The sequence below is a fragment of the Populus alba genome, chromosome 1 (assembly GCF_005239225.2).
Source record: "Populus alba chromosome 1, ASM523922v2, whole genome shotgun sequence".
In the NCBI taxonomy this organism is placed as follows: domain Eukaryota; kingdom Viridiplantae; phylum Streptophyta; class Magnoliopsida; order Malpighiales; family Salicaceae; genus Populus; species Populus alba.
This window is the reverse complement of record NC_133284.1, coordinates 11,573,004-11,586,896: the sequence shown is the minus strand read 5'-3', so window position 1 is coordinate 11,586,896 and position 13,893 is coordinate 11,573,004. Positions and strand designations below refer to the sequence as shown.

General features: G+C 33.1%; 1 pseudogene; it reads right to left on the bottom strand.

The window, feature by feature from the left end:
• Positions 1 to 4,413: 4,413 nt before the first annotated feature.
• LOC118038676 (structural maintenance of chromosomes protein 2-1-like) lies at positions 4,414 to 12,273 on the bottom strand (annotated as a pseudogene).
• Positions 12,274 to 13,893: the final 1,620 nt, after the last annotated feature.

Here is a 13,893-nt window from a genome sequence, read left to right as displayed (position 1 = left end):
TTTCACTACATGCAACTTCTCACTCACTTAAAAAATAAAAAATAAAAAAACAAGAGCAAACTTCAAGGAAAAAAAAAACTCAGGCCTAGGCACACTTGGGCTTTTTTATTAAGGCCTAATCCATCAATGTTTGGTCTTTTTTTCGTTTTTCTATCTTTTGTACTTAATTGTTTCTATTAAATTTGTTTTTTTTTTAAATAATGATTGTTTTTTTTATATTTTTTTTAATTACATGATATTTTGAAAAAGATTAGTTTGATTTGTATTGAATCTTTTTCTTCTTAGATTTTATACAAATTAGCTATATTTGTATAAAGTTTTTATAAAAGTAAAAATCATTTGTTATGGGCAATAATAAATAGTTGCTAAAATATTATGAATGGAAACACTTAATACAAAAGAGATAGTTGATGTAAAACATTTGAATATACTTCTATTTCTTATTTAAACTATGAAGATTGGCTTCCCGTGTAAATTTTTAATTCGTGTTAACAATTCTTTTTTATTTCTCAATTCATACACTTTTTAATTTATTTTATAAAGCATAAATAGCATCTTTTCAATTCTCAATTAGAAAAAAAAAAACATATTAAGAATTGACTTTCATGATTTGTTTCAGTGTGTTTTCCATAAGATTATTGTGTTCTTAAATAAATGTTATGTCATTAGATAGGTACTTAATTTTTTAAGAGACTATTTTTTTTATCTTATAATTAAATAAAAAAATAGTCTTAAAAACACAAATTTATTAAACTCGGTGGTGTCCATGACTTGGTTTGCAGGTTTGATGGGTTGACTCAATCAATCCAAATATCATCATCTCAATAAATTAAAAAAAAAAAAAAAAAGATGTCATCTTGGATTTTTAATAAAAAAACTCAAACCATGTATTTATTTGTCATTTACATTATCTTTACATTTTTCAAATCAAGTGGGTCATATCAGAGCAATTCCTAGACTATTTATTTTAAGCTCATACTAGGTAAAGAGTGGGATTAGAAGATTTTAAGGTTGACTCGCTATGCCATATTTAATGGCAATGTCAAGGAGTTTTATGTGGCCTAGACATTCTTTTGTATGTTCAAGAAAACATTAGTTTGATCCGTAGTGTAGTGCATGCTATTTTTATAGTTAGAAAATATACTAAAACGTATAGGTAAAACATTGTAGCAATCTAGAGTAACCAAATTGTTTTCTCAATTTCATCCTTAAACCTTTTTGTTTTTTCAGTTACAACCTTTTAGGAACAAATTATTGAACAATTTGTATCATTTGATAAAGAAAGAACAAATCCAATAGCAAAAAATACCAAAGAGTAAAACAAAGAGAAACCTTATGGTTAATTTCAAATTCTCAAGAATCAGTGTTTTTTAGTCTCTTTATCTTACTTTGTCTACTTTTCATTCCTGATAGTTTTGAGGATTGTATTTTTTATCCAACAATTTTTTTTACTCATTTTCAGTCTCTGGATTTGAGAAAAGAAAGCAAAAAATGATGGCTAAGAGAAAATAATTATCCATATTTTAACAAATAAAATAGATGATTTTCATGTCAATGGGTTCCATTAGATGAAAAGAGTTTAATAATGGTGAGTTTTTTCAATAACATGCTGGAAAAAGTAGATTAGGTTGGTTTAGACTTTTTAGGGGCTGTTTGTTTCATGATTTTTTTGAATTTATTTTTTATGTTTTTAAATCGTTTTGATATATTGATTTCAAAAATATTTTTTAAAAAATAAAAAAATATATTATTTTCATGTATTTTAGAGGAAAATGTACTTTGAAAAGCAATTACTACCGCATTCTCAAACACTACCTTAATTCAGTTGATTTTTGTTTTTTTAGTGATTTTGAGGTGTTTTGGAGTTGTTAAATGATTTTTGAAAGTTTTATGGTGTTTTGTAGTTGTTTTCAGGTACAAATAACTTAAAATTTAAGTTTTTAGGGTCCAAAAACTTGGACATTTATTTTCTATCATTTGATGTTATCAAAAAACATTATAGTAGGTGACATGTCAACCACTTCTTTGAAAAGAAAAGAAAAGAAAGAACAGACAACACATTGTTCGCTTCTGAGAAAAAATATAAAAAAAATATAAATGTTAGGCTTTTTAATTAAAGTAGGCACACACCTTTGTTTTTTATTGATTTAAATTTAAATTATTTGAAAATTATTTAATTTAAAATATTATAAATAAACTAATATTTTTGTGTTTTTTTAATGATTATAGATTGTTCACTAGAACAATACTTTAGTTTTTTGTTTTTTATCCCCCAACATGAGGTTGATTGAGACTAGGATTCATAATTTGTTTTAATTTGTTTTCTATGAAGTTATCTTGATCTCATGTTTTAAGTCACGGGTTTTTCAAGTTAGCCTTGATTATTTGGTCTTTTTTATTTGTTTTTTAATTCAATTTCATTCTTCAACATTAGTTTTATTGAGAATTTAGTTTCATAATTTATTTTGATTTACTTTCTATAGGGTTATCATTGTCTTATAACTTAGATCGTGGATTTAGTAAGTTGACATAGATCGATCCAATATGTTGTTTTAATATTTTAAAAAAATTGATTTGAATTTTTTTTAGTTAAACTATATTTTTACTAATCATTCAGGTTATATTTGGATCCACCAAGTTGATCAGGTTAACCTCACATTGTTTTTTATTCTTGAAAACATATTAGCAATATCTAAATATTTTATTTTACATTAAAAAATAATTAATTCAATCTGTAACATGGCCCAAGACAATGATCTAATAGAAACCATGACTTTGTGTACGATTCAATTTTGCATGTGAGGCTGATGTTGGTGTAGTTTGTAAATGAATAAAAATAAAAAATATTTGTATCCTGCATTTAAAAGAAACACTCTCTTCTAAATGTTTAAAAGTGTGGATTTTTATTATGTAGTAAATTAAGTAAAAGTCATGATAAACAAGCTCTTTTAGTAGGCTTCCTAATGTTATTATATAAATATTTATAATATAAAAAGATAACACTTGGAACTTGAAACTCAATATGTTAATGAAATTAATTCTTTTTTGAATTTATTTCTTTTAATTTTCATAATTAATTTTGATATTTGTAATTATTGGGATAAAACTAAATAAAACAATTATTCAGTTTGATTCAAAATATAATTGTTTTTTTAACACATATATTTTTATTAACAATTATAATGTTTCATATTTATATGAACTTGTTAACACACTGAGAATATATAAAAAAAACAAACGTGTTTTCTTTCTATCTTTTCTTCAAAATATATAACACTAGGAAAATATTTGTTTGCATACCCAGTCATTTTACTAACTTTAACAGTTAGGTTATCATGCAAGATATAAGAATGACTTTTAATGGAACCTCATCAGCAGGCCACCCATCACAGTCCGGTTTACCGGCACTATAGTCCATCATCAATGATATATGGTGGCCGGTCGACTATTGTGAATAATTGGTAAAACAACGATCAACATTCAGTTTGAAGGACAGCAACCATCAGAAGTTGATCAATTTGTAGCATCGACACAAAAGAAAATACCGTATAAAACACACCTGGGCTTATAACGTGTGGTGCATGTGAAGGTGGAGGTACTTTTTGTGACCATCTTTGCACACAGAAAACCGAGGTTTTTTTACAGAATTTTGTTATGAACCTTGGTTTTGGAAGAAATATGATGCGGCAGGAAGGATAAGCATGTGAAGAAAGTCAATTAGCAAGCACGTGATAATAGGTAGTAAGACCAGCTAGTTGTTAGCAAGCCAATTGATCCATATCATCTCAAATTCAGATTCTGCTGGGTGGATCTGCGATGTTATTGACTGTCCAGTTTGATCAAAAGAAATGATTGTCAAACGGAGCTTCATCTCATCCATGGCACTTGTCCCTATAATCCCAATTGTTCAAGGGTTAGCTTCAACATTGAAAGAGACTAGTGAAAATTCCATTAGTAAAGATAAGTTATGAGGTACCAAAATACAACATTCTACAGAGAACGAGATGTTTTCACAATTAACATGGTGTGATGAGACATTGAAACAAAACATCAGCATTTCAAAATCAGCTAAATTTCAGCACCCCCATGGCAGTCTCCATTGGCAAGTTAGGGGACAAACAAGCTGTATAAACATAACAAGCATAAGTTTGAATCATTAGGACACAAGCAATCACAACTCACAAGGGAGAAATCAAATGTGCATGTAACATCATCATTACTGTAATCATTTCATCAACCCTTGCTAGGGATCATGTTGATGTAGTTGTTCTCCAATTTCAGTTTTGGTAATGGTGGATAAACAATACAATAAATGGTCAAGTATTGATGGAGGAAAATGAACCGCTACAACCCAAAGACATAAATTAATTCAATAAAAAGAGCTTTTAAATCCCATGGATCATATAGCACAGATTTTAGTTTGACAGTTGCTTGAGACTGAAAGGCAAGCACTCCGTATCAATATTATCGAGTGACATTTAATTACAAACAACACAACTTCAGAACATGAATTTAAGAAGGTTGAAACTCCTCATCCCTGTTCTAGAAAAAAAAAATAGTAACTTAGTATTACACCATCTGCCGAAGTATAATCAGTAGCAACATCAATTGAAAAAAATAAGATCCCCTGTAAACGATAAAAGAGTGATTGTAAGTACCACTAAAGCAATATAACCAATTGAACCTGACCATATTAAAGCAATCACTTGTTCTGCTTAGCGGCAACAGTCCTCTGTACAGTGGAAACACCATCCACAAATTTTGTCCGGAAAAGAACATTAGCATTGTTGAACATGCCTTCTTTCAGTGAAACCACGATAAACTACAATACACAATCCAAACGAAAGAACTTTAAGATATAAGTAGGCTTAAGAATAAAGATGAACTTCAGGAAAGAAATTGACCATTGCTGGTTATAACTCAGACTTGAAGCCCTATCAGTGTTAGAATTTTTTTCATTTATCATTAAACACGGAAGAGAACCACTGGACCTGGGAGTGCGGGAAGTGAGCTTTGATCATTCTCCCTATGTTCTGTGTGTGGCTTAAATCAAGAGCCGCATCAACCTGTCAACAACCTCAAGAATCAGATCATTGACAAATCAATCTTGTAAAAACTTTCTATTACAATCCAGCAAGCATGAGGCCAACAAAAAATAAAACCATAAGCATTCCATAAAATAGCTAGGCATAGAAAAATCGTGAGTTTGTTCCTGTGCATGTGTGTTTTTGATGTACACAAGCATTGAGTGCCTTTCAATGTTCTGTCAACAAAGCCACTATAAAAAGAATGTTCTCTTTCTTATACTACCTATTATGGAAATTAAGTATGGAGTTATCTGGCATAATATGACATATACTTAGTAATAAATCCAACGTGTCTAAAAGGGTAAAAAAGGTTAAGGGGAATTCTCCAAGAGCCAAAAAAAATAATGCAATATTTTAGTTAAGTATACCTCATCTAGAATATAAAGTGGAGCTGGCTTGAAGAGAAGCAATGCCAAGATTAGAGATAGAGCAAGCAGAGAGCGTTGGCCTCCACTTAGTTCTGACAACGACTGTTTCCAGACACTTCCAAAAGCAACACGAACCTCAAGACCGTCTAGGAAACTGCAACCTTCAGGAGGTTCTAGCTTTGCCATGGTGCCCGGCAATAGAGTGGAAAAGATAGATCCGAAGTCACTGAAAAATATTGAAATTTTTAAGCATGTGTATGGCCATATTTGTAAAATCCAGAATCAGAACATCCATCACAAATATTGAAAACAATTGAGTGCTGGGGTAAAATCAAAACACCACATCAGAAGCAAGAAATCTTGCATTGAGGAAAAAAAAAAACCCTCACTTGTTTACTTTAACCCATGTAACTTTGAGAGTCTCCTTCTTCTTCTCGTCTAGCTCTTCAATCACCTTCTTGATTTTAGACTTGTCATTCTGGTAAACACAAAATTAGCACAAGTATAGAAAAGCTAAGGTACAGCAATGCTTGTATATTCAGGGTAAACAACCTCAATAATGTTTTTCTTCGACATCAAATCATTGTACTCGTCTTCTGCCTTTTCGAACATTGCCATAACTTTCTTGTTCACCCTTTTCTCAAGCCTACATAGCAGTGAAAAATACAGCATAAAAAATAAAAGAAAAAAAGACAAAAGAAAAAGAAATCAGCTCTCTGGTCTGCAAATGATAAAAGAAAATGTGACAGAGAATCAAAAGGTTCAAGGTCTCAGGCTGATAAAAAAATGTTCTTGAGACACAAAAGATAACAATATTAGTAGTGATACTACAGTAATAACTAGAGCAATCACAAATTGAAAACTTTGCAAGTTACACACCCTGATTGCTCCGCTTGCAATCTCTCAAGTTCCTCCCTTGCTTTAGTGGGATCGCGGGACATAAATTCATAATCAGTCCCACTTCTCCCAAATAGCTGCTTCTCAGAAGCAATCCAGGCATGCTTCTCTATCAATCTGTCTACCTTCGTAGAGCAATCTTTCTGCTCCATTTCCATTCTTTTCACCTATTGCATAAATTTAGAAATGCATAAATAAAATGTCACAGTTTGGACAGTACATAAGGAGGGCTCTAAACAAATTACCTCATTCTCCAACTTCTTCCTTTCAAGCTTTGTCTCACCAAGTTTATGTTGAAGTTTTTGCTGCTCCTTGAGAATGCTACTAATTTGGGAATCACATTCCAACATCTTTAGACGGATTGAATCGAGCTCAGATTGAGCCTGATCATGATTATTACGTGTGGAAGCAACCTGCAAGAAGAAGGAAAATTGTAATAAAATGTACAGCAGGCTCTGACAAATTTTCCAAATCAGATATCCAAGTTTACCTTGGCTTTCTGTTCTTCTATTTCAAAATTGAGACGGCTGATTTGTGTTCTCAAAGAATCTAATTGACTCTCCAAAGATGCATGTTCTTTCACGACAGCTTCCTGTTCCATGATAAGTCTCTCTCTTTCATTTTCATGCCCCTAATAGCAAGAAAAAGTATGCATGAGGTGTTAAAGAGCTATTAAGTAATCACCGAATTGACTAAAAAAGACAGCATGTATAGGATTCAAGTTCCAGTTGCCAAAAAATGGTTTAATTTCCTTTCTTTCCTCCATCCAAGCAAGTGTCCTTTCCTCAACTGTCCCAAAGTACACGTCCAACTAGATTTATCTCCACATATACTTTCTGGAAAGGGACTATAAGTTCAAATTGATGAGACAAACATATGAAAGGTCAAATGGATATTGATGTCCAATAAAGGCTTAATGCATCATAAATTCCACAAGTAACTGGCATGAAGAACTACAGTATTGCTGATCAGGATTTTTGGCTAGGGGAAATTAATTGCGGTGTGAGAAATAATGGAGTTGCGACAATTTAAAAGGTATAAAATATGCAGAATAGCAGATTAATTCCATACAAAAAGTCCAGTAAAAGATCAGCAATATTGAAACCTACCTTGAGGTCCTTTGAAGCTGACTTCATTTGTGTTTTTGTAGCCTTAATTTGTTTCTCCAAGTTTTTGAGCCTGTCTTCTCGGTTATTATCGTGCTCTTTGATTGATTTCTCAAGCTTTGAAACTACACTAACACACTCATTATACAAAATTTCCTTTTCTTTGGCTGCAAACTTTGCTTCTTCAAGCTCCTGTTCAATCTTCTTTACCACTTCACCAAGCTATTTACCCACAAAACAAACCAGCAAACAAGAACTAAAAAATGTAAGTGAACTTATGCTTGACACCTGAAGGGGACATCATGATGACCAAAATAAACCGGTTAAGACACGCTATGAAGGAAATAAAAAAAATTACAAACCTTGTGGTGCTCGTTTTGCTCAGCCCTTCCCTGAAATAACGAAAGATCATACAGTTTAAGTTCTAGCTGTTTTTTAAGGTCCGCAAACTTTTTATGAACTGGCAAGAGCTCTGTAATCTGCAATTTTAAGATGAGAAGCAATGTGAATCTTGAATGTCAAAACTCAAAACTATTAAAAATGATAATGAAAGGTGTGTTATTACATAAGGAAAATGAAGCACAAATCAGCATCCTCCATGTATCAATCACAGCATTAACTCTCAAATTTGGCATAATAAACAAATAATAGTTAGGGAGTAGAGTTGATTTACAACATAGGAATCATATCAGAAAGCAGCTGATGGAGCAACTTGTATCAACATTTAATGAGGAAAAGTTTCCAGCAAATCCTACCATCAATTTCTAATCATCGCTTTAAGTGAGACATATTTTTATTCAAACACATAGTGCATCAATATGCCCATTGATCGCTTCAGAAAGGATATAAATGGTTCAAATAGACAGATAGATTCCACGTGATGTGAAGTAAGAAAGCATCCTTCACATGTTGAACAAAGGGAATAAATATCTTTACAAGTACAATAATTATCTTCTTCTATTCCTTTCATTTTTATGCATGACGAAAGGGAATGAACTCTACCTTTGCTTCAATTTCAGATAACCTTCTCTGATGTAGTAGAAGATTTGATTCAGCCTCTGCCAATTCATGGAGTTGCCTTAACAGATAGCCTCCACCCCTGTGACAGAAAGAATGTGTATAACCTTGAAAGCTTCATTTAATGCAAATTTAAATAAACAATAGCTGTGGTTTGGTGGAGCAAATAATAGAAAAAAGAAAACAATTAAAATTTAGGTGACAAATCAAAAGAAAAGGTCTTTCACATCATGTTCATGACTGTAAGGAATTTCATCTGTCAGAGTAAGCTAAAAAGCAACTTACATGCGGCTTCCGCCAGTTAAAAGACCGCTTGGCTGGAAGATGTCGCCTTCAAGAGTGACACTAGGAGTGCGGATTTCTCGACTGAAAGCAACCTAAGAAGAAGTTTTAAGTAAAGTTTGCTCTGAGAATGATGGGGAAGAAAGATGTATCTATAACTATAAGCAAAGAAGAAACAAAGTTGCAGGAACACTGTAATAGTGGACTAAAGTTTAGGATAATGGTTCTAAATGGTCAAGGTTATCACAATACACCCCCCCCCCCCAAACTTCAAGTCCTTTAGCAAAGATGGCCATACCTCCTTTGCAGCATCCATGGTTTTGCAAACAAATGTTGAACCAAAAACATATTCCATAGCAGTCTGCAGCAAAAATCAAAAGTGGAAGGGAAACAGTACCGAAGAGACAGGAGATTTAGATTCAGATAGAGGTAGAGGTAGATTAAAAAATGTGCACAAATAATTGCATGACATGGCTCGTTCACGGCATGAATAATTTGTGGATCTTCCACAATCAACATAACCAACAAACTATAAATGAGAAGCATGAAGTGGACACGCTTGATGTGATGAGCAGGCCTGGGGTGACACACCTTCAATTCCTCATCATAGCCAACCAAAGAAAGTGCCAGTTCTGCATTCTCCTTGCCAACCTGAAAATACAATGATAAAAATCAAATAAGGAGAACAAAACAATGGCACTAAATCATGGAAAGGTAGTGAAAGCAACAACTAACCAATCTAACAGCAGCCTGCTGAATCCTAGGGTGTACAGTATGTGATTGAATTTTATTTAAGGGGACAATTGTGACTCTTCTACGGAGATCACCATTTTGAAGAAGTTGTTTTCCAGTGCTCTCAGTGTCTACAACAACATTAAATAACTTTCCACCTGCAGTAACCTGATAATCAACTCAAGTAAGAGCTTACTCATACAAATTTTTTTGTGACAAAACCAATTATGAGATATATGCATTCCTGACCTCCAGGGCAGTCATTGTGGATCTGTCCTTTACTTTAATAAGTTTAGCTACCACGCCTTTTACTTTTGACCTATCAAAGTTTCTCACAGGATCCCGGTATGTGAATTGAAGATTTGATAGTTGCGCTGAAAGCTCTCGTATTTCATCTTTCAACTTCTGCACTAGTTCCAATTCAGATGCACGATCCTGAAGAAAAGTTTTGATTAACAAAAGCATTTAACTATAAGGAAATGTATAGGTGCTGAAGGCGAAATGTCATCATGAGGAAGCAAGCAGACCTTCTGTAAAGCTTCCATCTGGCCTTCCTTATATGGAAGAGATTCCATTGCCGATTTAGCATTTTCCACATCTTTCTTCTAGCACTAAGCTCATTCTGTACAGCAGCAGCTTCTTCACACTTTGACATTAACTGATGTGTTTTCTCTTTCAGCTCTCTCTCACAATGGTTAATTTTTGTTTTCAATTGTTTCAATTCTGTCTCAGCATTTCCAACTGTAACCTTTTGCTTCACCCAGTTGATCTTCAAGGCATTTCTCTTCATCACCATGCTCTTCCCAGCGAGTACACCCTATCCATAGCAACTAAACTCTCTCATTCATTACTTGGTTTGCTCATAAAATGCATTAGCTATCTGTTTCAATGGAGTAAAATGAAGTAAATAAGCAAGCATGAATACTCACTTGGTATTCCTTCTCATAATTTTCCAAACTCTTGGAAAAATCTTCAACTCTCTTTTTGAGATCAGCTGCTCCTTCTTCAGACTTTTTAACAGCAGTGGCCCTCTCTTCTACAGACTGCTTCAAGTCTTCAATACTATGAACAATCTGGTAGCATCAAAGTGCCATGTAAATGTGATATGAAAACTCCCAGGTCATTGAAAAAATCATTAAAAAACAAAAAGACAAGAAGAAAACTTAAACAATTACTAGAAGCAAAATACACAAAGCTAGAGCACATAAAAATAAAATAAACATCCAAATTAGCAAGCATTGCCTCATCACCTTTTCAGCATTCTCCTGTTCACACCTTAAAGTATCCTCTTTGTTATTCAACACAGATACTCTCGCACAAGATCTTGAGCGAGCACATCTACATTCTCTGACAGAGTTTTTGCTTCCCCACCCCATACTGGCTTCCTTTTCAGCAGTCAGTTTTTGATACTTCGGTCTCCTTTTGTTGTATTTCCACCCGCATTCGATCTGCATTACGGTCAATCTCAGCAATTTTGGCCTTCATTCTGTTCCACCTCACCAACTGCACTGTCTCTGATTTTCTCTGCTTGAACATAATCATAAGCAACACAAAACCTTTTGAGTCGATCTAATTCAGCATTGCCATTGGCCCATTGCATATATTGCATCCTCTCCTTCCTCAACTTTTCCAGAGCTGGAAGTATCTCCTGGTCAAGAAGCTTGTTAATTTCAACCACCTTGCTCTGTTCTTCTCTAGTGTTTTCAATGCAGACTCTTTCTTTGTCTCATACATTCTTGTCCCAGCAGCCTCTTCAAGCATAGATAAGATCTCTGGAGGTTTCATATTTAAGACCTTAGTAATACGTCCTTGCATAAATGAGAAAAATGTGGATTGTTAACATTCAGCTGCACTGAATGAAAAAGGTTTTTGAACTTGGCTAGGCTGGGCTAGCTTTCCATTGATCAAATACTTGTTCCTTCCACCAACCACAATCTGCAAATACAAATATAAATCCTTCACATATATCAAATCAACCCATCAAAGCACACAAGTTGAATTAAATTCAAAGAGTCATGACCATGAAAGTGTCTTTTTTTCCATGAGTAGCTCGATAACCTCGTGATAACCACCAGCCTTTATTTATTGAGCATAAAGATACGCAATCACCAGGTATCAGTGCCATTCTCTCATGTCTAAAGTATATTGTTCACTTCAGTAACATTCTAGTTTGGTCTTTGAAGCGATCACCAAATACAGCAAAAACATACGGAACCATAATTTTCATTTAAAACAAGGCTATGGAAGCTGACCAGCTTCACCATAAAACCCACTTGCAAAATGTTTATTTATTTATTTTATGAATGAGAAACTCTTATTATCAGAATGGTGATTGCGTGAACAAAACCAAACCTTTCTCTCGCCTCTGACAAGATAGCTATTACTTGCACAAAAATACTTCATTCTCTCAAAAAATCACCAAGCCCTCATATTATAAACCCTTAATTTATTTTTTGAGAAAACTAACCTGTTTGTAAACAGTAATCTCAGAATGATTCTCGTACCCAAGAGGACTCCTGCTCCTGTCAGAATTATCGAACACGATTTGACACTGTTGCTTTAGTGATCCCTGCTTGTCCTTGCTTGTACACTAACTCCTGCAAATTCGAAGCCCTAACTTGCTGCAGATTAGTTATACCTAAGACAAAGCAAATCGAATCCAAAATATTCGACTTGCCCGACCCGTTCAGCCCCGTGATTGCATTGAAAAAGGGGTCAAATCCTTGTACAACTGTTTTGTTGCGTAAGATTTGAACCCTCTAAACATATCTCCTTTACATACATTCTTATTGAAAGAGAAAAACCTTGGATTTGAAAAGGGAGTTTAATTGTGTACTGTGAGTTAATTGGAATTGTGTGTGGTATGGACGGTTTAGGGTTTCCGAGTTGAGAAACCCGGGAAATCAGTTAGTTGGGATCGGAGAGAAATGGAGAGGTTTTGTTTGTGTGCAGATTTTTTTTTTCTTTTTTGGATGGAGGGGTTCTTGAATACATTTGAAATTTAGAGCAGAAGAAGCGGGAAAATGATTTTTGTTTTTTTCGTTATTTGTCATTTTTAATTGGTCCAGCGAACTAGACAAGTATTTTTATCAGCTAGACAAGCTTGCTAAAATTAAAATTAAGAAAAACCTCATGGAAAGCCAAAAAAAAAACAAAAAAGAAAAAAAAAAAACAACAATAATAATTGAGCCTAATCTCTATTCAAATAAAATTAAGGGGTAATATTATCAAAATATAAACTTAAAAAAAAATAAACTTAAACGAATGTTATAAATTTAAGTTAATATTCTCAAACTTGAAATACATAAAATTCTAATTTGAATCTAATTATAAAGTTTTAATTTCCAATAAATTTAATATTAAAGTATGAATAAAGAATAAAATATTAATTTTTAAAATCTTTCTTAAGAAAAAACTAAAATAATAAAAATAAAAAGAAAATATCAATTTTAAAATCTTTCCTAGAATGGGGATCAAATTTTGTATTGAAAAAAATAAAAAAAGATGAATTTGCAAAAATAATCAACTTTAAAAAATCATTATAAGTAAAAAAATAATAACAACCAAAATAATGAAATTTGACCATTTAAAAAATTGAAGGGGGGTAAATTAAAAAAAAATTACAATTACATAATCATAAAAATTGAGCAAATAGTAATTAGAAGAAAAGAAATAAAGGGTTGATTTGAAAAGTTAGAGGATAGGTCCGAAAATCAATGTGAAGAGAGAGAGAAGAAGCCAAAGAAAGAAAAGGAAGAAAGCTATTCAGCGATAAACGACGACTTTTCTAGCACACACATCTCCCATTCTAGAAAGGAATGTTTCTGCGAATCAAACACCGCAACGAAATGCCCCATTTAATGACTTGAAAGGCTGCTTACGTGTCACCTGGAAAGTGTAGAAGCCGCCTACATGTGGTGCATTAATGACAAAAAAACCATATGAAAATAAAAAGATTGGAAAAGCCCCTAGCCTTATAATTTCTATCTTTAAAGACATTAAGGTCAATTTACTGTTTCTTTTTTTTATAAAAATGATGTCAAAGCCCCTTCGAACCAGTTAAATTATGTCGTTGTATAATGTCAGATGTATCCATTGAAAAATTCCCCAAGGCCAGTTCACTTGGTTTTTGTTCTGGAGAACAAAAACGTTATTACATTCTTCCATTCCAAAGAGTAATAATAAATCATAGGCCACAATGTTCTCTGATGCATTTTTACCCTCTCCTCTTTCAACTGCGCGCAAAAACCAGCAGGTTTTTTCTTCTTTAAAAGAGTTAAATTGTTTATCATGTTTGGAAAATCGGTCAATGTCAGATCTATTTTACGTAATATTTTATAATCAAGGCTGATTTGCTACAGATGGATGTGACGAAGTAGGTACAGAGATTTCAATGTCAAGCGC